This window comes from Pleurodeles waltl, chromosome 8 (genome assembly GCF_031143425.1).
Source record: "Pleurodeles waltl isolate 20211129_DDA chromosome 8, aPleWal1.hap1.20221129, whole genome shotgun sequence".
Lineage (NCBI taxonomy): Eukaryota > Metazoa > Chordata > Amphibia > Caudata > Salamandridae > Pleurodeles > Pleurodeles waltl.
The window spans coordinates 912285799-912308699 of NC_090447.1; positions in this window are offsets into that span (position 1 = coordinate 912285799).

Sequence of the window (22901 nt, forward strand, 5' to 3'; positions counted from 1 at the left end):
GGATCCCTGAACTCACAATTTAAAAATGCATCTTTTAGTAAAGTTGATTTTGAGATTGTGCGTTTGAAAATGCCACTTTTAGAAAGTGAGCATTTTCTTGCTTAAACCATTCTGTGACTCTGCCTTGTTTGTGGATTCCCTGTCTGGGTCAGTTGACAGTTGGGTTGTTTTTCACCTCACACCAGACAGTGACACAAAGGGAGCTGGGGTGTGATCTGCATTCCTGATTAGCCATCTCTGCTAGGAGGGAGGGGTGGAGTGGTCACTCTCATCTGAAAGGACTGTGCCTGCCTCTGACAATGCTGTCTCCAGCCCCCTGGTGTGTGTCTGAGGCCTTGCCTGGGCAAGGCAGGATTTCACAAGAAGGTGTGAGTCCCCTTTGAAGAAAGGTGACTTCAAAGACTAAAATGGGTATAAGAAGGGCACCCAAACTTACAAACTTTAGAAACACTTCTGGAATCAAGGGGAACCTCTGCCTGGAGAAGAGCTGATCGCTGAGGAACAAGTGCTGCCCTGCCTGTGACTGTGCTTTGTGGAGCTTTCCTGCAGTGCTGCTTCTGCCAGAGTAAGAGGGCAAAGACTGGACTTTGTGTGCCTTCCATCTTGAAGAAGAAATCTCCAAGGGCTTGATGTAGAGCTTGCCTCCTGTTATTGAAGTCTCAGGGATAGCAAAGACTTCTTCCTGCCAGCACCTGGAGTCTCTGGAGAGACCCCTACTCTGCTCTGTGGTGCCCTTCCAGTTCCTGGGACCCTGAAAGGAGAGGCTGGCAGCCTAAGGACAAAAATACACGCACCGCGCACCGTGCGGAGAAAAGATCGACGCGAATCCGATCGCGGCTGAGAAAACGACGCGACGCCGGCTCCGCAGCTGAGAAACGACGCCGCAGGAAACGCGACCGGAGAATCGACGCCCGGAGCAGGAGAAACGACGCGCAGCATCGCTGACGAAGGCTGAGAGATCGCAACCAGCGCCGCGGGACTTCGGACCGTCGCGTGGCTGGCTTTTTCGACGCGCCTCGCCGAGCCGAGCTGTTTTCGACGCATATACCCGTGCCGGGTTATTTTCGACGCACACCGCCCGTGCGGGGTTATTTTTGCCGCAAACCAGGTACATTTTCACGCTAGCAGCGCTAGTGTGTTGTTACAACTACCTAAAGACTCTTTTTATTTTAAACCTTTAAAAAAAATCATAACTTGACTTGTGTATGTTGGATTTTTGTCGTTTTGGTCTTGTTTTGTCTAGATAAATATTTCCTATTTTTCTAAACTGGTGTTGTGTCATTTTGTAGTGTTTTCATTAAGTTACTGTGTGTGTTGGTACAAATACTTTACGCCCAGCACTCTGAGGTTAAGCCTACTGCTCTGCCAAGCTACCAAGGGGGTAAGCAGGGGTTAGCTGAGGGTGATTCTCTTTTATCCTAACTAGAGTGAGGGTCCTTGCTTGAACAGGGGGTAACCTGACTGTCAACCAAAGACCCCATTTCTAACAATCAGGATGTACATTTGTGTGTGCCTGCTTCTGTGTGGATGGGCAAATATATGTGCTGCCTTTGCTGTGCTTACCCATGCATAATGTCAGCATGCTCACCGTGCCAAGTGTCAAGCTAAATTTCAATGACTAGGTCCAAGTAGGCCAAAATGGTCTGGGGTTGCCAGTGTTTCCATCTGGAACCACCGGGCCTGGCAGCTGGACCTGGACTGTTCCTATTGGAGCAGGTCAGAGACTCAGATGCATTTGTCTGGTCTCTGTCTTGAAATATATATCTGGGGAAAAATGACTGATTGGAGTTCCACCTCAAGTGATGACTTGCAGCGGACAGTAGCTCAAGCATTCCTTCCATTAGTTTATTGTCATTGGCAGTTGATGACCTAAGTGATGAGAATAGCCAGACCTGGGACACACGTTCCCTCTACCACAGGACTCAAGATGTTTCTCACTGATAGGCCTAAGTAGGCCAACATTGGTCAGAAATTGCTTATGTTCTTGTTTAAATAGCCCCTTGTCTTACAAATCGGGCCAAACTGTTCATAGTGAAACAGCTCCAAGACTGATTTGCATATGGCTGTTCTCTGTCTAGAGTGATCTACAGGGTAAAATTGAATGACGGGAATACAGTTTGAAAGGTTGCAATGGCTGAAATAAATTCAAACATTACTTTTATCACTTTGATGTTTGTTTTTAATAAAGACAATGCACCAAAAAAGCACTGGTCTAAGGTGTTTAGAAGTTAATCCCTTGAATGTACTCGCTTTAACTCTGCACCGTTATGGGTCTGTATATTGACTAAATATCACTGAGAAAGTCATGTGATTCCTAGTGGGGAAAAAGTTGCCAGGTGATAAAAAATTCCTTGGAAGACATTATAGGTCTGAGCTACATTTCATCAGAATAATTGAATTGATATAATGTTTCAGGAATGCATACACTGTTGAAGCAGATATGTTAATTAGAAATAATAATGAGTGTTATGCGTTTTGATTAACTAGAAAATTATAGAAATAACTAACCATAGAGAAATTAATGTTCATGTTTGAAAATGTGCCCACAGAGATTGGTCACAGAATGCACGAGTTATACTAAAATGATAAAAAATGCATGAAATATTGAAAATGCGTAATAAAAATGTAATATGGCATATTGAAATGTATAATGTATGTTTTGCATTATACTGTAGAGTTACCTTAGCCGAAGTAGTGGCCTAGTTTTGCCAGGCTTCATGCAGAAGCTGAATAATCGTGCAATGTAGAAAAGCTGAGGTGTTGAACTGACCCTGACCACTTATGTTAATAAAATGCTTAGCTAGAATTTTCTGCAATGAACCAACGGACAGGAGATGAGGGAATCAAATTTGTATCAAACCCGGTATAAAGCAGACGAGATGTACTTTCCCAGGACTCGAACAATAGAGACACTGACTGGAGAAGAAGATGCAACATTTTCGATACCTGATGAGTCGGATGATGAGGACATCGTACAGTGAACCAATCGACACCCTGAGAACGGCCAAATATTACAATTCATAGATTTGTAAATTAAAAGTCATTGGCTAGCGTCACATATGGTGACTGATTGACAAATTAGGTTTTGGGAGATAGGCTGGGTAACTTTAATATAATGTCGTGACAAGAGTGAAAAACTACAGAACTCATGGAGAACTGATCGATTGATGACCTGAAGATGAAGATTGACTTTGTTGCTGATCCATACCATGGATAGGTAGCTATGACAATGTGACTGATTGACCTTTGTGCCTTTTCTTTCTAGGTACCAACTGCGCTGTTTTTATAGTTTTTCTTCTAGCTAGATGTTTTTCTAAATTCATGTTTCGAAACTGTTTTCGCAGGAAGTCCCACATGCCAATGCTAATCTGGGTTAGGTAGGGTTTTATATTCTGAGACGTTGACATATACGGTGACAAATGATTGATGGACTAATTTGCTGAACTCTGCTATTCATGTTAACACATTCTTGTTTATTGGCTTATGTTGAGGTGTTAGAAAGCATATTTCTCAAGTACTGATTAGGTTATGTTTTTGGTGGTCACTAATGAATTAATCTTGAGTGAATTGAATAAAGTAGAACTAACCTTATGACTAAGCATTGTAAAAAATAGGGAAATAAAATTTTACAAAACGCATAATTGAGTTGTGGTTATTCATGAGATGTTGATGCTATTCACTGATGATTAATGCTTTGATTTGTGTACTGATTAATGATGGTCATCGATTACTACATAGCTAGGCTACTCATACGAATCAAAGGTTCATGGACCCATACGCATCCCCTTGTAGGTTTACTTACTAAGGACCGGGCACACTAGCAGTTTTTGGTAGCAGCTTGATGGTTAGTTTCCTTGGAAAACTAGTTATATGGTGACTGATGGTTATGGTGCGAGTTTAAATTAGGATTAGTTAACCATTTTATGAGGTTTGAATTTTGTTTTTCTGAAATGGCAATTGTAGCAAAGATGATGTCCCCTTAAGCCCAGAAATGACTTTCCCAGATCCTGGATCCCACTAGTAAAGTTGGGTCTGTTCTCAGCATCTTTGTGATAGTTTGAAAGTGGTAGGTTGCACTTGCGAAGGCTTATACAGACCGCAGGTGAATTGTGACATGTGAGGGAAGTAGGGAGTCTGCGTACTCCAGTTTAGGCTTAGTAGCAGTGTGCGTATGCCACAGTATGAGAGTAGGGAAATCGTTGAATTTCATATGTGTGTGGAGCTTTGTGCTTAAAAAATTGTCCACGTGGTTGTTGGTGACGTACGGACCCTGCATGGTCTGCATGGCTCTGGAGTATATTGACAAGTGTAGAAGACACTTGGGTTATATGTTGTAATCTGTCTGGTTTAGTAGGTTGATCGGGCGTGGTCAACAAGTCAGTGCGTAAGTTCAGTGAGTAAGGGAAATTTCGACTGAAATTTGGCGAGTCCTATGTGCACCAGGACAGACCCATTGATCATTTGAGAGTGAAATTTGCAGGTCGAATTTTACTTGCAAATTTGTGAGACTGAGAAAGAGGATTAGCTGCATGAGCGAAAAAGCAATCAGTGAAAATCCGTAAGGTCTCTGAAGCGATTGTGTACCTTCCTGTAGTAAACCAGCTGATTTGTTTTTGGTTATTGGTTTTTCATTAGTGCTCGCAATACTTTTGCATTAGTTTTGTGTGAGTTGACGATTAGGAGGACAAGCCGCAAGACTTTGTCAGCCGCCATGTGTGAGTGTGACGTCAGAGTGAGCTGTGCTGGGATAGGTTGGTTAGTGAGAAGAGGCGCAAGTCGTCCGTAAGAGGCAATTGGTTGAGTAAGCGGGTGAAGGGAATCTTGGGAGTAAAAGTAATTTCCTTATTAAATCGAATAAATACAACAGAGAAAGATGAGGTTTTTCAAAGCGTTCAGGAGTTCCATGAAGGGCGATAGTTACATTAAGGCGACAGTGGGGGAGCCGGCCCGCCGGAAAATGCACTGGCATTTATTGTGGTGGAGGAGTGAGGTGTCACGCCATGTCTTTGGTTAAACCAGTGGTGCAATTTGACAGAGAAACAGGGAGCTTTAGCGTTTCCAGAGCATGGGACATTTAATTTGAGAACTTTGGATCAGTTGTGAATGACACTAAATGAGACGAAGCCACTCCTGAGACCAGCACAGTTTGACGCATTAGCGGTGTGGGAGCTCATAGCAAGACAGACAACAGCAGGAAATGAAATTCCAGAGGAGAATAAGGAAGGTAGAGAAGTCCTTAGCAGAGGCAAGATGGGATTGGGACCAGAAGAAGTGGAGAATGGCGACATTGCAAGGTGTAAAGTTGTTTTCTGCTATCACAGAGGAAGAGGAGTCAGAAGAGAAAGAGGATACTATCAAGGGTGATAAGAGTTCATCAGGGGGTAAAAAGAAGAAAAAGACTTATGTGGAAGAAGAAGATTTAGATTTTGAGGATCTTTTTACTCATGTGTTGAGGGACCGACCTCCACCATATGCGATACAAGAAGGGGGTCCAAGTACTAGTTCTGCTCCAACTGCCCCAGCTCAAGTGCCGGGGACAGCGGGACCAGTACAGACAGATAATGGACAGGTACAAGGGGTAGTGCAGACCACTCCAAATGCAGTGACTACATCGGTAGTCCAAGTGCAGATGCACCAACCACCGGTACAGAGAATTTATCCAGAAGTACCAATTCTTGAGACAACTTCTTAGTGGTTCCTATGGAGCAAGTAGTTCGGAGGCGATGTTATTTCAGACCGAGCTGACTCCAATGTTGTTGCCTCAGGCACAGCCACAGGGTTTGCCGAAGTTCACACCAATGACAGGGACACAGTCGGATGTGACACCAGTGATGAACAGGAGTATGGGAGTAGCCCTTCCACCAAATGAGGGTGCCAGAGCCGTACCCGATGCAATATCGCTGCCGATTACTGTTGGTTCAGCGGTACCATTATTTGCGCAAAAGAAGCCGATTGCAGGAGAACAGGGTGAAATGTCACAGAGCCTCGTGAGGAGGGGGGAGAGAGATCATGTGCAGGTAATTTCATCTATGGGTCAGACCATTGATGGATCTAGGCCATTATTGGACCTTAGTCCACTTGTTGTGCTTCCAGATGCCATAAATGGACCGAGTGTAAGTCACAGCTTGAAGCTTTTGACACCACAAACTCCAGGTGCAGTGGTACAACAGGTGCTATTGCCGAACGCAAGTAATGTTTCATTACAGGGATTGACAGCACAACAGTTAAATGAATGGTTAGACAGTCTGAATTCCCCTCAAAATACATCCAAGGGTGAAGAGAAGATTAATAGTGTAAGACTGGCTACCGAAATAACCGAACTGCTTGAGGGATCAATGGGAGTGAATAGGTTAGAATCCTATACCGAAGAAGAGATGCTTGTGTCCGACAATTACGAGAGAAGTAGGCAAGATACATCAGAAATTGGCAGATCTGGCAGATAAACATGACATAGAAATTGAGAAAACAAAGCACTTGAAAGGAAGCTACAGGTTAGATTTTGAGGCAAAGGATTTTGAGCACATGAGGTCAATTGGGATTAAAGCACATCTCAAAGAATTATTACAGAGTGCTCAGATATGGGGGGGCATTAGAGAAGTGGGAAGGCAGATGGGCAGAAAAGAAGGATAAACGGAAACGAGATTCACAAGAAGGGTCTGAAAGTGTTCAGAAAGAAAAGGATCCAGTAAAAATATTACCAATGAGAGAAATTCCAGGAGGGCAATGCTTTCATGTTCCCTGGCACAGGAGTGATATTTTGTCATTCACAAATGATTATCCAAAACTGAGAGGGAAACTGGTTGTGCGGTATTAGCAGACAGATAGATTTGTGAAACTTTCAAAATGTCTTTGGGAAGACTTGAATACTCTGTTGGAGATAGTAGGGCCAGCTGATTTGAGGGTTAGGTGCAAAAGAGTGGTGTACTGCCCGACGCGTGCACCAGAAAGGGACAGAGTTACTGGCGCACCATCAACTGAAGTGATGAAACATTATTGTAAGGTGATCGAGTTCCTGAAGACGAGAATCTCACCTAAAAATATTGATTGGCAGAGAATTGACAGGACAGTGCAGGAAGTCAAGTGGCGATACATACTTAAAATGAGAGGTTGTTAAAGGCGTTCAAGGAGTACAGTGGTAAGGAAGCGATTGAGTCAAAAGACATGTTGCACTTTGTGTTCAGGTTCATGGAAGGATTGAGACCTGAAATAGGTCAGATGATCAAGAGTCATTTGATTTGTTGGCAAGCGAAGCCGTTTGATGAGTGTTGGACTTTTTTTCTTATTCAGGGTCATCCCCAATCTTTTTGCCACCTGCCTCCTATTTTTTCTGACCTGTTGCTGTTGGCTTTTGAACTCTGAGCACTTCACCACTGCTAACCAGTGCTAAATTGCTTATTCTCTCTGTGTAAAATTGTATGTAATTGGTTTATCCATGATTGGCATATTTGATTTACTAGTAAGTCCCTAGTTAAGTGCACTAGAGGTGCCAGGGACGTAAATCAAATGCTACTAGTAGGCCTGCAGCACTTGTTGTGCCACCCACATAAGTAGCTCTGTAATTATGTCTCAGAACTGCCATTGCAGTGTCTGTGTGTGCAGTTTTAACTGTAAATTTGACTTGGCAAGTGTACCCACTTGCCAGGCCTAAACCTTCCCTTTTCTTCCATGTCAGACACCCCTAAGGTAGGCCCAAGGTAGCCCTAAGGGCAGGGTGCAGTGTATGGTTAAGGTAGGACATATAGTAATGTGTTTTAAATGTCCTGACAGTGAAATATTGCTAAATTCGTTTTTCACTGTTGCAAGGCCTGTCCTTCTCATAGGTGAACATGGGGGCTACTTTTAAATCTGATTAAAGTGTAGATTCCCTTTGGGAGCAGATGGACATTTGGAGTTTGGGGTCTCTGAGCTCACAATTTAAAAATACATCTTTTAGTAAAGTTGATTTTAAGATTGTTTGTTTGAAAATGCCACTTTTAGAAAGTGAGCATTTTCTTGCTTATACCATTTCTGTGACTCTGCCTGTTTGTGGATTCCCTGTCTGGGTCAGTTTGACAGTTGGGCTGGTTGCACCTCACATTAGACAGTGACACAAAGGGAGCTAGGGTGTAGTCTGCATTTCCTGATGAGCCATCTGTGCTAAGAGGGGAGGAGTGGTCACTTACACCTGAAAGGGCTGTGCCTGTCCTCACACAATGCCGTCTCCAACCCCCTGGTGAGTGTCTGGGGCCTGGCCTGGGAATGGCAGGATTTCACATTCAAAAGAGATTTTACGTTGAAGTAGGCCTACTTCAAAGGAGAAATTGTGTATAAGAAGGGCACCCAAAACCACAGACTTTAGATCACTTCTGGACATCAAGAGGAACCTCTGCCTGGAGAAGAGCTGAGGAGAAGTGCTGCCCTGCTTGTGACTGTGCTTTGTGGAGCTATCGAGGCAAAGACTGGACTTTGTGTGCCTTCCATCTTGTGAAGAAGTCTCCAAGGCTTGATTTAGAGCTTGCCTCCTGTTGTTTGACATCTCAAGGACAGCAAAGACTTCTCTCTGCCAGCACCTGAGTCTCTGGAGAGACTCCTGCTCTGACATGTGGTGTCCTATCCAGTCCCTGGGCCCTTGAAAGGAAAGCCGGTGGAAATCCAAGGAAATCGACTTCAGATGACTTTGTACCGACGCCGCTGCTGAATCCGGTGACGCCGCCTGCAACTGACTCCATGATCTTCGATGAAACGCAACGACCTTTGCAGGGCCGACGCTGCTGAAGTCTGCGACTCCGTGGAAGTTGCTGCACCATGTCGTGACCAACGCTGCTCGAAGTGCGCGGATTCAGCGTTTCGCACAGACGCCGCAATCCCCGACTTCACGCATCAACTTGTTTTCACTCTTAACCAAAGGTACTGTACTTGGGGGTCTACGTGACTCCGTGTCCGTCGCCGCTGGTGTCGGCTTGTTGGGAACGACTCAGTCACGACGACGTGTTAACACCTCATCAAAGCATTTTGGTTTCTAAGTGCTATTTTTGAGTTTAATCTTTAAAAATTCATAACTTGACTTGTGTATGTCGGATTTTTGTCGTTTTGGTCTTGTTTTGTTTCGATAAATATTTCCTATTTTTCTAAACTGGTGTTGTGCCATTTTGTAGTGTTTTCATTAAGTTACTGTGTGTGCTGGTACAAATACTTTACACCTAGCACTCTGAAGTTAAGCCTACTGCTCTGCCAAGCTACCAAGGGGGTAAGCAGGGGTTAGCTGAGGGTGATTCTCTTTTACCCTGACTAGAGTGAGGGTCCTTGCTTGAACAGGGGGTAACCTGACTGTCAACCAAAGACCCCATTTCTATCAATGAGGTATTGCAGTATGCGAAATACTGTAGTGATGAGATGGAGTTGAAGCAGAAAAAGTTGAAGGAGAAGGCGATGATGATGCAAATCAAGGCAGCACAAACAGGAGTGCAGGGAGCTTTAATGCAACAGATACCGCAGCAGCAGGGAACTGTCATGTTCCAACCCCAAGTGAGAGGTAGGGGTCGAGGAATCAATATGAATTGTGGTCCGGATTTGAGTACTTTAGTGGTTCAGAATGATGTGCAAAGGATAAAAAAGATGTTACAGTGCCATCTTTGTGGAAACGTGGGACACTGGAAGCGGGGGTGTCCGTTGATGGTGTAGGATGGTGTTGTTCAGCAAAGTGGTGATGTCAATATATTTCAAACTGTGAAAGCCCCTAGAATGAGAGGACTTAATCCAAGTTTTCAGAGTAACATGAATCAAGTGCAGAATTTTCAACCCATGCAGCAGATGCAAATGCCTTGTGCACAATTGACACAGTTGCAACCAATGCAGCAGCAGGTTCCTATGGTACCTAGACACAAATGCAGATACCTCAAGTCCCGATGGAACAAGAGATGATGCTTACTCAGCAGAAGACAGAAGTAGTGACACAGTGCATCAATTCCCATTACATAGTAAGAATGGAATAAACGACGAATGGATGTGTGAGAGTTCAGATGAGGAGCCATGCATGCTTGCAGCATCACTAGAGGTAGATCAGAGAGGACCTTTGGTGAAAGGAAAGGTCATAGGGTCTCATTTCTAGTGGACACAGGAGCTACGCGCTCCACAGTAAGAAGTGCAGAAGTTCCAAATTTACCTCATTCAGGCAGAACAGTACAGTTTGTATGGGTAGCGAATAGACAGTTGATAAATCCAATCACAGATCCAGTACAGGTTGAGATTGAAAACTTTCAGGGACTGCATAAGTTTGTAGTCTGTGACTCAAGTCCAGCATATCTACTGGGAAGGGACTTGTTGTTCAAGACCAGATGTTCGATTAGTTGCTCAACTGCTAGATAGAAGTTCAGACGAATAGTGATGATGAGGAAGAACAAGCTCCTGAGACTGAGAATGAAGAGTACCCATTGATTGAGTTTTTCCCGATGTTTACTGTGAAAGAATTACATGCAGACTTGCAAGGAATAGTACAGGAAAATGTGTGGGACCTGACAGGAAAAGAAGTGGGCTTGATCAATGGAGTGGAGCCGACTAAGATCACTTTGAAGCCGAATGTGGTGGTTCCACAGCTTCCACAGTATAACATGGCACAGGATGTTTTGATGAAAGTGGCGCAGATAACTGGAGATTTTCTGAAACAAGGGGTTTTGAAGGAAGTGTTGAGCAGTCCATGTATTTCACTGATAATGGGCCTAAAGAAGCCTTGTGGGTAAGTGCACGTTGTGCAAGATTTGTGAAAAGTGAATGATCTGTTGGTCAACTGTTTTCCTCTAGTGCCGAACCCAGCAGTAATATTGTTTCAGATTCCATGTGATGCAGGGTGGTTCACAGTGGTTGATTTGTCACAAGCTTTCTTTTCTGTGCCTCTTCTTGATGATAGTCAGTTTCTTTTTAGTTTCAAATTCCTAGACAGAGTCTACAGCTGGTGCAGGCTTCCACAAGGGTACACAGAGTCACCATCCCTATTCAACCAGATCTTGGAAAAGAATCTGGAGTCATTGGAACTACCGTACCAATCGACTCTGGTGCAGTACATTGATGACTTACTGATTGCGTCCAAAACACAGGACGATTGTAAGTATGACTCGATTGCCCTGTTGAATCATTTGAGAAAATTTGCACATAAAGTGTCACCTTTGAAATTGCAGTACTGTCAGAAGTCAGTAAAATATCTGGGACACCAAATTCAGAAGGGGTCAAGGAGAATTTCCAGAGAGAGGATTACAATGATATTGCAAAGAAGTCCCCCGTCTTCGCAGAGAGATGTCAGAAAGTTTCTGGGAATGGTAGGTTATTGTCGTCAGTGGATTCCAAATTTTGCTGAGATTGCTAAGCCATTGCAGCAGTTGACACATAAGGAGGTTACAGACCTATTACTTTAGACCAGGATCAAATGAAGACGTTCCCTGAGTTAAGAGAGAGTTTGTGCAGGGCTCCAGTGTTGGGAATGCCTGATTACACAAAGCCATTCATATTGTTTTGTCATGAACGTGACGCTTGTTCTTTGTCTGTTTTGACACAGGTCCATGGAGGTGGTTATCGCCCAGTAGCTTATTTTTCAGCTGCCTTGGACCCAGTCTCAGCAGCCTTACCAGGTTGTTTGCACGCGGTTGCCGCAGTTGGTCAAAGCCTATCACAGTGTGAGGGAGTGGTGATGGGATACCCATTGACGGTAATGGTACCTCACTCTGTTGAGATCTTACTGACAAGGACGAAAACACAGTATTTGACTGGTGCCAGACTGACAAGGTATGAGATGAGTATTCTAGGTGCTTCAAATGTAACATTGAAAAGATGTACAGTGCTGAACCTGGCAACATTGCTTCCAAGTGATACTGTTGAAATTGAAAAGGAGGAAGACATTGAGCATGATTGTCTTGAGGTAACTGAATTGTGTACGAAACCCAGACCAGATGTCAGAGATACACAATTGGAAGAAAATGACCAAATTGTCTTTGTCAATGGCTTATGTCTCAGAAATTGTACAGGAACACTGAGAGCAGGATATGCTGTGTGCATGATTACAGATACTTTAGAAGCTTCTTTGCTTTGAGGTGTATATTCTGCACAAGTAGCAGAATTGGTAGCTCTTACTAGATCCTGCCATGTTTCTGCCAGATTGAGAGTTACCATCTACATGGATAGCCAATATGGATTTGGAATTGTTCATGATTTTGGTCAATTATGGTCACAGAGGTTTCCTGACCTCTTCTGGTTCACCAGTAAGAAATGGCGACAGAATAAAGAAATTGCTGTATGCAATACAGTTACCTGAAGAAATTGCTGTGGTGAAATGCATTGCACATCAAAAGACACAGGACTACATCTCAAAAGGAAATGGATATGCGGATCAAGACGCAAGGTTTTGAGCTTTGAACTGTATATCGTTCAAAGATAAGTGGGAACTGATGTCAGAAGAAGACAACACATGTACAAGTTTTGCATTGACAGTGATTGATACATTGGAAGAGTTGAAAACATTGCAAAATAATGTTGACAAGGAAGAGAAAGAACTTTGGTCTAAACTGAAATGTGCCCAAAGAGCTGGTGAAATTTGGGTTTCTGAGGAGGGTCAGATGGTCCTGCCAAATAGCGTATTGTCGCAAATGGGTAGGTATTACCACAGACAGGCACACATTGGGAGGGATGCCATGGTTTGATTGTTCAGGATTGTCTGGTTCAATCCTAGGTTTAGGCAGGCAGCAGAGGCAGTATGTCATCGCTGTATAATTTGTTAGCAGCTAAACATGGGAAAAGGGACAGTGGTGAATTTGAGCCACATTGGAAGAGCAGGAGGACGATTCAGCAGAATGCAATTGGATTTTATTGAGATGCCACCGTGTGGAGGTTTGAAGTACGTGTTGGTGATTGTATGCATTTTTAGTCACTGGATTGAAGCATACCCCACATGAAGGAATGACAGTCTCACAGTAGCAAAGTTGTTGCTTAGGGAGTTGATACCACATTTCGGGTTTCCGATCTCTTTAGAATCAGATAGGGGAACTCACTTCAACAACGAGGTGATTAAACTCTTATGTGCAGCACTATACATTGAGCAGAAGTTGCATTGTAGTTACCGCCCTGAAGCATCAGAACTAATGGAACAGATTAAAGGTACCTTCAAATCAAGAATTGCCAAGATGTGTGCAGCTACGAATCTGAAATGGCCAGATGCATTGCCTTTGGTATTGATGTCGATGAGAAATACCCCTGACAGGAAGACAGGGCTGTCGCCCCATGAGATCCTCATGGGTAGGGTAATGGGATTACCAGCAGATCCAGCCTATGCACTTGTAAATATTGCGGATGATATGGTGTTGGACTACTGCAAGGGTCTGGCTGATGTGGTTCACTCTTTCTCTCAGCAGGTGCATGCCACCCATCCACGATCCAGGGCACAATCTGAGAGCAGGAGACTGGGTCGTTGTCCGAAAACATGTTCGCAAGACGTATTTAGAGCCACGCTGGAGAGGGCCTTACCAGGTAGTCCTAACGAGTACGACAGCTGTGAAGTGTGCAGGACTCCCGAACTGGATTCACGTGAGTCATACGAAGAAAGTGACATGTCCACAGGATCATAAAGAAGTGTTGTTGAGAACCAACAACAGCGAAACAAGTTGCTGGACCTGAACCAGAAAAGGAGCCAAGAGAGCCTGGACTCGAATAAGGGCTTGTGGAAGATGGTTCTATTACCCCTGTAAGAGACGAAGGTGAAGAATTGCAGGAGGGTGAGGAAGAATTAATCTCAACGGATACAGCAGGAGAGCCTAGCGCAGCAGAGGTTCTCCCAGAAGCAGACGGAGTTGAAAGGCAAACAGAGCAAGTGCCAGACCAAGAGGGGGAAAGAGTTGAGACGGAACTAAGTCAAAGTGATCCGACTCTTCTTGAGCCTGTTGCAGGTCCATCAAGAGAAAACACCGTAGAAAAAGAGAAAGAGAAGAGTCCAATCCTGAGAAGAACAATGACAGAAGGATCGAGAAAAGGAGACAATTGGCCTGAGTCGCAAGTAGGGAAAAGAAAGGAATTGGTCATAAATGAAACAATGGAGGAATAAGTAGATACCACAATAAAGGAAGAATTGAGTGAAGGAGAAATAAGTGGCGATCGAAAGTTGAAAAGAAAGAGAAAAGCAAGTCGGCGTTACGCAGGTCCTGAATGGACGTATGCAACTACTAATGAATGGCAACACAAGTTTATGTCCTTTTGTTTTGATAGAGAGGTTCTGAGTCAGTACTTTGGTGCAACTTCAAGGGAAACAAGAAGCTGAATTGTTGAGCCAATCTGAAAAACGTAAAGGAGACTGTTGAAAATAAACCGAAAGAGACATTGATAACCTGATTTGACATAAAACCGGATGTGACAAGCTGCTAATCGATTTTGACAAAGGAAAAGGGTTCCTCGATGTGAAACTGAACTGTGAGAGAATAATATTTTCCTTATTCTTGATTTTTACTGCTATATACAGTATATATGAGTTTCTTCTGCTTTTGGATTCTTTACAGATCATGGCTGAGTTAAATAATGAAGTTAGGAATGCTAGGCGCTGTAAATATTTGAGCATTGGATTGGTGATTATGTGTGGGATTTTGTTTAGAGTAGTGATTGTGGGAATGTCTGTTCATGATACGAAAGGAGCTAATCGTGCTGCTACTCCTGAAACTACAACACTAACAGCTTTAGAGAGGTTTAAGTTAGATGAGAAGTATTTCCATGACTATATTATGCTCAAGGAGAGTTTTCTTGTAACGTTTTTTATCGTTTGTTGAGTGAGTATGTTGAAACGATGGATGCAAAGGATTGTCTTGTGTGTGTGCAAATTCCTTCGTCAGTAGAGGAAGGAGTTACGTATCACAGCTTACCATTAACGTACGGAATAAGCTGTAGTTTGCTACTAACAAGTTTCTATAATCAAGAGTACATACAGTATTTTTACTCTTATTATGATTTGGTGTTTTCGTTTGTTCCTATTATTAGATATCTGAGTAGAGTAGCGAAGGATCATGATATAGTATTAGTTAGAGGATTCTTTGAGCCTACACTAACGTTTGGAACCGCATATGCACATAGAAACAATCTTACATGTTTGCTTACACCTTTAGAAAAGAGCTTCATGGGCATACCGATGACAGGAGAAAAGCATTAAAAGAACAATTAGAAAAAGGCTTGGAGAAAAGAACTTAGAAGAATGATTATGCTTACACTGCAATTAAAACACAAAAGAAATTAGCATTAGATGCATTACACTTGGGAAGCTTTGTATATATAGGCCAAAATCACGCGCTGACACTTTATTTGTGGGAACGAGTGAATGTAGGCATGTGTTTTTGTTTCAGGGTAAATTGACTTTTATGTTGAATGGTCAGGACCCTGCAATTCCTGGTATCTATTATATTTGTGGCCCTAATGCTTATTACGGTCTTCCAAGAGGACTGTATGGGACATGTTATTTGGGGATAGTTTTCCCAAAGATTTATCAGATAGATGACTTAAAGAAGTTTCCGAAATTGACTGAATTACATTATAAGCGACAGAGGAGGGAACCCTCTTCCGCAGTTGTGGGAGATATCTTTGGTGTGGTGATTCCTTCACTGGGAGTCATCCTGAATTCGATCAAGATACAAAAGTTATCTACTATTGTGGATAACATGCTGACAAACTTTACAGGGGCAATACTCCTGACAGACACAGAATTAACTGCGGACAGAGCCTTGACGCTTTAGAATCGCCTTGCTTTAGACACCCTTCTAGCAAAGGACGGCGGAGTCTGTAAAATGATTAACTCTAGGCATTGTTGTTCTTACTTTCCAGATAACAGTAAGGAGATAAGAGACTTACTTACTAACCTGACTAACTCGAGTAAGGATGTGAAAGAATTGAAGGAACCAGGTATATGGGAAAAGGTTGGAAAAGGATTTGCTTTAGTGGGAAATTTGCTTAGTAACATTTGGAATGGGGTATTATTAAAAATCATACAGGGAATATTAATTGTGATTGCTTGCATATTAGGGTTATGAAATTCATGTAAATTGTGTCAAAAGATGAAATTGAGAAGATCTAAAAATAATCAGAGGAAGGAAGAATGAAACAGGGAAAGGATCTATAGAGAAGATTTGAGAAGAGGACAAAATACAGAAGAGATAGAATTGTGAAATGATGGTAGAGGTAGTGTGAGTCATCTGAGGAGGGACTGTTGAAGCAGATAAATTAATTAGAAATATTAATGAGTGTTATGTGTTTTGATTAACTAGAAAATTATAGAAATAATTAACCATAGAGAAATTAATGTGCACGTTTGAAAATATGCCCACTGAGGCTGGCCACCAGAATGCACGAGTTATACTAAAATGATAAAAAATGCATGAAATATTGAAAATGCATAATACAAATGTAATAATATGTCATATTGAAATGTATAATGTATGTTTTGCATTATATTGTAGAGTTCACTTAGCCGCAGTTGTGGCCTAGTTTTTCCAGGCCTCATGCAGAAGCTGAATAGTCGTGCAATGTAGAAAAGCTGATGTGTTGAACTGACCCTGACCACTTATGTTAATAAAATTAGCTTAGCTACAATTTTCTGCAATGAACCGACAGACAGGAGATGAGGGAATCAAACTTGTATCAAACCTGGTGTAAAGCAGACGAGATGTACTTTCCCAGGACTCGAACAATAGAGAAACTGACTAAAGAAGAAGATGCAACATCGACACCCTGTGAACAGCGAAATATTAGAATGCATAGATTTGTAAAATAAAAGTCATTGACTAGCGTCACATATGGTGACTTATTGACAAATTAGGTTTTGGGGATAGGCTGGGTAACTTTAATATAATGTTGTGACAAGGGGGAAAACCTTCAGAACCGATGGAGAACTGATTGGGGAGGGAACTTATTCTGAAATTGATGAGATATTGGGGGAGAAGAGATTCAAAATTCTGTCATTGTGCTCATGCTCTTGAGAGCCTGATGCGTTGCTGATCGATTGATGACCTGAAGATGAAGACTGACTTTGTTACTGATCCATACCATGGATAGGTAGCTATGACAATGTGACTGACTGACCTTTGTGCCTTTTCTTTCTAGGTACCAACTGCACTGTTTTATAGTTTTTCTTCTAACTAGATGTTTTTCTAAATTCATGTTTCTAAACTGTTTTCACATGAAGTCCCACATGCCAACGCTAATCTGGGTTAGGTAGGGTTTTCTATTCTGAGACGTTGAAATACATGGTGACAAATGATTGATGGACTAATTTGCTGAACTCTGCTATTCATGTTAACACATTTTTCTTTATTGGCTTATGTTGAGGCAATAGAAAATATGTTTCTCAGGTACCGAATATGTTATGTTTTTGGTAGTCACTACTGAATTAATCTTGAATGAATTGAATAAAGTTGAATTAACCTTATGACTTAGCATTGTAACAAATAGGGAAATAAAAATTGATAAAACGTATAATTGAGTTGTGGTTATTCATGAGATGTTGATGCTATTCACTGATGATTAATATTTTGCTTATTGATTTGTGTATTGATTATTGATGGTTATCGATTACTACATAGCTAGGATACTCCATGCAAATCAAAAGGTTCATCGACCTATACGCGTCCCCTTGTAAGCTTACTTCTAAGGACCGGGCGCACCAGCACAATGCTTATGTAATTGAAAGGCAGATCTACTGGAGAGGGAGCTATCATTTAGTTTAATCATGATTGGCAGCAGTGAGTTTAGACCCAAGTCAACAACTTCAACAAAGCAGACTATTCATTTCTGGGAGAATTATTTGGAGAGTAGCAGTATATTGGTTATATCAACCTCAGAAACAGGTGCAAACTTAAAAAGTAGATAGGAGACAAGCAAATTCCATTAATAAGTCTCCGAAGCGCAAATAGATTTCGAGAATGAGCCCCATTTGTGGTGCAATCAGATTACATTTTCAATTTATTTCAGCATAATTCTGGAAATATGTTTTGACATTTCAATTGACAGAGGTGATCCATGAAACACTAAGTGGAGCCATGTGAAAATGAAGAAGTACGTAAGGAAAGACTCAGGTTGTAGGATATTCAAATAGTTTCCAAGAATTGTGGAGTCTCTTGACAGAAGAGTGTTTAGGTTTACTATAGGTCAGTATGAATAATCGTAGTACAAGTCAACACACCATATAAAAATTGAAGCTGAGAACTATGTAAACATAATGTCTTATTTCAGATCCTTTATTTGTAGTGGCCATATGAAAAAAAACATGGCTCAAGAAAAAGGATGTGCTAAAAACTCCTGGAGGTTCACGGTATAGATCAAAGTAAGCAAGAAGATTTCCAAGTGCAATTCCCAATCCATATATTGAAAATGAATTACCCTGTTCCGTCCTGAGGATTGCTCGGAGCCATCCTGAGTCACAGTACTTATGTGTTGAGGACCGCTCTGAGGTGTCCTCCCACATGAGGCAATAAATTCTTCTGGTGCCTCCCACATGAGGCAGTAATACCTTATCGTGCGAGCAGCAGAGGTATTCCCTCCAACTGAAAATACCCTAAGGAGCTGGGTAAGAGTTTCCTCAACATCCAAGACTATTTCAGTTTTTTCAATGACATGACAATCAGTGCACCCCCTCGGGGGGGCAATCTCAGCCCATCGATTCAGAGGGGAAACATATCATTGGAAAGATGAGAATTACCCCCATTCCAATGAATAATACCTTTTCCTGGTGGATTCCTGCTTGTGGATCACTGAAGAAGGGTGATCTCCAAGTAGGAATCCACCCACTAGACACCAGGGAGCGGGGAGCAGCCACTTGGGCACTGGCTTCTACCCTCCCAGGCAGAAAGATGCGGGCAATTACATACACATCTGCCTCGGGGGGCAGAAAGCGCACTAGATACCAGGGATTTTATATTTTATTTTAATGGAGGGGTTGGCCAGCATGGCCATGGGTATGGCCACTCCCCCACCTCCATAAAAATGGGGAAGCAGTCTGTCTGCCCTCAGGGACAAATGGGATAATTACCCCTGAGGTTCTCACCACGTGGGTTCACCCAGGGGGGCATAAATCCCAATGTATGGCAGCAGTATATATTTTTAATAAAATAGTGGTCTGGATCTTTTCCAGACTAATATCAGGACCCATTCTCACCCCTAAAATGTCAACAGTTTTCTGCACCCTTGCAGATTAAAGCATCACATCACAATGGCAAGCAAGAGCACATTTGATTTAGCATGTCTTTTTTTCTTTTTTTTTACATATGGGCCAGGAGAGTTTGACTAACTCCCAGTATCATTTCCCTTGCAATGGTGAATAGCTGCACCTTTTAGGCTTGGGTAAGCTGATACCTGGAAACACCTACCAGATCCAGACAGTTCTGAAAACCAAACATCTGGTGAAGTCCAGGGTGGTGTGCCTCGCATGCATCCCATACCATTTTCTTGCCCACAATGCTCTTCAAACCTCAAACGTTAACTAAAAACTGTCACTGGCACTAGGGCCAGACACTCAAGTTAAACAGCATTTGTATCAGCAGAAGTAGGGCAAAGCTGGTTGGAAGAAAGTTTGTGGCTCCCTACTGGTACCAGAACTTGCCATCACAGAAATATGAGGAAGATGTGTTTTAGTCAAAGCTCGAGGTTTGCAAGGGATTCTTGGCAACACAGCCTGGTGAGAGTCATGCAAGTCACCCCCATCCTGGGTTCCCCTAGGTGTCTAGTTTTCCAAATTGTACAGGTTTGCTAGGTTTCCTTGGGTGTCGACTGAGCTAGGGCCCCAAATTCACAGCTAGTCACATTGCAAAAAACAAGTCAGTTTCCAATGGAAAAATGTGATGTGTCCATGTTGCTCTTTAGGCCGTTTCCTGTTGCAGAACTAAGCCTACCCACACAAATGAGGTACCATTTTTATTGGGAGACTTAGGGAATACAGAATACTAGAACAAGTGTTGCTGCCAATTTTATTTCTCTACAATTGCACCTTCCAAATGTACGGCAATGTGTAAGAAAAAAGTCATTTCGAGAAATGTCCTCTTATTTACATGCTAGTTAGGGGTACCCACAAATTCAGTGATGCACAAATAACCCTGCTTCTTAACTCCATATATTTTGCCCATTTTGGAAGTACGTAGGTTTCCTTGATGTCTTTTTTTCACCATTTATTTTTTAACATATGAATTGCTCTATACCCGGTACACAATGAAAAACCATTGCAAGGTCCAGCTCAGTTGCTGGCTCTGGGTACCTCAAGTTCTCGGAAAACCCACAAACTCTGTATATCTCCACAACCAGAAGAGTCTAGAAGATATAATGGGGTATAGCTTTTATAAATGAGCCTTTGTAATGAAAAGTTACAAATGAAAACATCACAAATGCACATCTTTTCCTGCTAATGTCCAATATTTTTCATTTCAACAATTGGGGGCTTATTTACAAGCCCCTTGCATCACTGCTGCATAATTGTTTTTGACTCAGCGGTCTCCACATTTACAAACTGGAGAAATGGGACCATTGCGCCAGTTTGTAAAGTCTTGTGCCACATTATACCTGCACCAGGTATAATGTATGAAATGTAGGCATTTCCCCGTTAAAAGCCCCGTATAACTTGTGCAGTGACATCTACAAGATTTCACTGTTTCGTTCTACAGCTTCACTGCATCAAAAATGTAATTCCTGATCAGACTAGGAATCAAACTGATGTAGGGCTTTTGTATATGGGGACCTTCTCGCATTTTTGAAGTACCGTCATTTTTTTTTCTGCTAGTCCAGAAATACGTGACTTTAGCTGCACAGATGCATCAAAATTTCTGATGCATCAGTGGAAACGTGCGCCATGGAGCTCTGTATCATAAATGCAGAAAATGAATGGTGACGTTAGGTGGTGTGCAGGGCAGCGCAAGAAATCTGATGCATCCAAGCTGATGTCTAGTGTTAAAAAATGTGTAGACTTCTGGGATCCACCATTGGGTTTCAGCTGTTCCCACCACAAACTGGAAGGAAGTTGAAAGCACAAAAAATAGGAAAAAAGGCCAGTCTTCCAGTAAAATGCCAAAAATGTGTGAAAAAAATTGGTTTTCTGAGTCAAGTCTGTCAGTTCCTGATAGCTGGGAAGAAGATGATTTTAGCACAGTTACCTTTTTGAGGATGCCAATAGCAAAACAAAAACAGACACTTTCTTCTGCAGTAACTTTTTTCCAGTTTTTACCCAAAAAACTAAATTTAGATATATTTTGGCTAATTTCTCAGGCCCCTCCAGGGGAATCCAGAAACCCTAAGTACCTTGAGAATCCCCAGCATGTTGGAGAAAAAAGGATGCAAATTTGGCGTGGATAGCTTATGTGTGCAAAAGGTTATGCAGGCCTAAGCACAAACTATCCCAGATAGCCTAAAAAGGCTTGGCACTGGGGAAGGGAAAGGCCTAGCAGTGAAAGGGTTAAATAAGGAAGTAGTGCCATTAGCTATTTTAGTAATACACCAGATGCTCTACTATAGGGATATTGTTTGGAATCATATGTAGCAAGGTGCAGAAAATACTTTCATAACATCAACATCTTTATCACATATATTTATATTAACCCCATAGGTGCGGGTATCGGTCACTGGCTGACGCCCGCACACCCTCCCTGGTGCATGTCACAACCTGTGGCCGACACCAGGGAGGGGTTTTAAAAATCCTTCGGTGCAATGCACCAGAGGATTTTTTTCTTTTTAATCCTGGGAGATGCGAAAGAGCTTCCGCATCTCCTCCGGCACCCCTCCCGCCGATCTTTGACGTAAGTAGGCCTCGAGGAGCACTGATGTCACATTTTTCCCCACCGGAGAAGCAGAGGAGAATGTAAGAGTCCACTCTTTTCCATCAATCCTCTCCTCACACCGTGTACTGGCCATGGGTTCCAGGACGGCTGCGATCCATGGCTAGGAAACGTCCCTAGCACCAGGGATCTTGTGGAGGCATAACTTAAAAAAAAAAAACATGTTGGGGTACTCCTGGGGAGCGATCGCACCCCCCAGGGACAAAAATGTATGCTTTTTTTTTACAGAAAAACAAAATGGTGGGGTCAGCCCTTCCTACAGGGGCCAACCCTTAGGGGCTAATTTATCATATTTAAAAACAAATGGTTTCCCCTGGAGGGGCGATTGCGCCACCCCCGTCCCAGGGAATATATTTTTTTTAAAAGGGCTGATCTATATATATATATAGAGAGAGAGAGTAGAGAGAGATAGATTCTCTTTATATAGAAATAGATCTGTCTTTTGTCTAGTGACAGTTTTGGCGCCATCAAGTAGCGCAGATGATTTATATGCCTGCTGCATTGGATATACATGTGTTTAGCTTTAGTAAAGCCAGGCGTTACCTGCCCTTTAAAACAAATTAAATGCATGTGGAGGGGGGCAGTGGAGATTTGAGGGACACTTTTGCTGGGTGGTCCCGAGGGAATTAGAAGAGGAGGTCATAAGAAGCAGAGTACCAAAAATGTCTGTCACACTAGATGCCACCAGCGCTAAAGGCTGTGATGATGGGTATTTGATAAGGTGAAGTAATAGTGTGTCTTTTTTGTTTTTTTTCAGTGTCTTCGGAGAATCTGCTGAATCAGAGAAATACGAAGATAAGGTGACCACATTTACTGTTGGACAAATCACAGGCCAACTAGCAATTTTGTGACTCTATCTGCCTTCTACGTAAGATATTATTTCAGAGGGTCAGTTTAGCCAGTAGCAGAGATGGCTTCTCATTGGACTACTGCTGCTCAAGCCCTAACTCCGGTTATGGAGAATAGCTCTGAGGCAGGATCACAGACTGAGACAGCATCTGAGGGAAAGGACAATGGGGCAGAATGTGGGAGTGATTTTTCAGTCTGTGGAATCCCATCCAACGACACCTCTTCCAGTGATTCTGAGGAAGACGATGAGAACAGTCG